Source organism: Theropithecus gelada, chromosome 3 (assembly GCF_003255815.1).
Source record: "Theropithecus gelada isolate Dixy chromosome 3, Tgel_1.0, whole genome shotgun sequence".
NCBI classification, from domain to species: Eukaryota; Metazoa; Chordata; class Mammalia; order Primates; family Cercopithecidae; genus Theropithecus; species Theropithecus gelada.
In genome coordinates, this window is record NC_037670.1 from 164,298,833 (window position 1) to 164,300,746 (window position 1,914).

Sequence of the window (1,914 nt, forward strand, 5' to 3'; positions counted from 1 at the left end):
TCGGGGCGGCCGGGCGGGCGGAGCGGCCGAGGCCGAGGCGCCGAGCGGCCGCGGCCCCCGAGCGGGTCCGCGGAGGGGCGGGAGCCGGGGGCAGCGCGCGGCCAGGGCCGGCGGGGCTCAGCTCAGCATGGCTGGGCGCGGGGGCTCCGCAAAAGTTGCTGGCGGAGGGGGGCGGCGGGCGGGGGCGGGGCGCGGGGCCGGGAGAGCCACAGGGAGTCCGCGCGCAATCGAGCGCCGATGGCACGGATGCGAGGCGGGGAAGGCCGAGCCGAAGGGCAGAGCCGCGCCGGCGGCCCGAGGGGACCGCGCCGGGAGGGGCTGCCGCGCAGCGCGGGGGGACTGGGCGCGGGGCGGGCCCGGGGTAGCGGGTGAGAGGGCCGGCCTGGACCCGGCGGGCGCAGGGCTCCGAGCCCAGCGCAGCCGAGCCGGTCCGCAGAGGGGCCCCCAGAACTTTGCGTGTGTGTGTGTGTGCACGCGCGTGTGTGTGTGCCCAGGTGCGAGGGTGCGCGCGTGTGCTGGCGGGGAGGGAACCGACCAGAAAGAGAGCCCCGGGCTGGCAAAGTGGCTCGCCCATCTCACAGCCGGTTGGCGCTCGCGGAGTTAGGAGTGGAATGAATGAATGAAGGAGTGGGCGCGCGCCGTGCTCCCGGGGAGGGCGGGTGAGTGGAGGAGCTTCGGAAAGCCACGCGAGGTCAGAGGCACCGAAGCCCTACCGTGCACGCCGCGGAAATGCAGCCCCCGGGGTGGTCGCTGGGTTCCTGCCGGAGTCTGGCTTCGACGTCACCCTGATCTTCGCCTCCTCGCGTCTACACTGTCCCGAGGGTCCCCCCTCCATCACTGAATGGGCGCTCACAGCTGTCTGGGTCCTCGCTTTTCACAGCGCTCTCTCCTATCAGGGCTTTCGCTAAACACTCTCCAAACTCTCCCCAGCCCGGAGCCTCTCCAGGTTTGCTTCTCCAGCTGCCTCCCGGATGCTTGGATAGGATGCCCTACCATCCCCTGCAACTTAGGAAGACTTGTTGAGTCTCCTCTTAGGCACTGTTTTTAAAACTGTGGGTCGTGATACAGTAATAGATCATAAAATAAATGCAGCAGAGGCAACCGGCTTTCAAAAAGAATGAAATGGAATCCAATAGAAAATATTAGAGTCCATTGCCCTTAGTAAGGGCAACTATTGTTTCATAAACCTTTTGTTTCGATTATAGGTACTGGACAAGTGTACTAGACCATGATGTCAATTTTATTTCCGACTGTAAATCGTGGGTTTAGAAAAGTTGAAAAGCTATCTTTTTAAGGTGTAAAATAATGATCTCTAACACTGTATGACATTCTTAAAAACAACCCCGTGACTTTCTCACTACTTCTTATCCTTTCCGGTCTCCATCTTCCATTCCCATCCTCTATTCCCCGCCCCTCCCCCCAAAAAAGGCAAGCTCTTTCACATTTTGTTAGTGGCACATCACGACCCCTTTCTCTCTGTGATCTTGGACTCTGCCGTCTTCCTTGCCCCCATAATCAATGCTACACTTCCTACCCCTTCTCTTAATGCCATTCACATTTGCAGAATCCTAGACCACTGTTGCTAAAAGGGACCTCAGAGGTCATCTGGGCCAGCCCTGCCCTTTTAGAATTGAAGAAATGGAGTCCAGAGAAGTAAAATCTGTTGCCCAATGTCACACAGTATTGAAGCTTAGGAACAGGTCTCGTGGCTCCCACTCTAGTGTTCTTTGCTCCACACCTGTCATTTATCTCTTTCCCTTCTATCCTCCCTGCAATCTTTGACTTTAGTCTTGGCCCAGGTCATCCTAAATACTGCCACCTTCATAATATGTGGTTCTGGCCATGCCATGCTCCTGGCTAACATCCTCTAAGGACTCAAGCTCTGCAGGTGGGGCTGAGTTTTCTAGCGCCTTG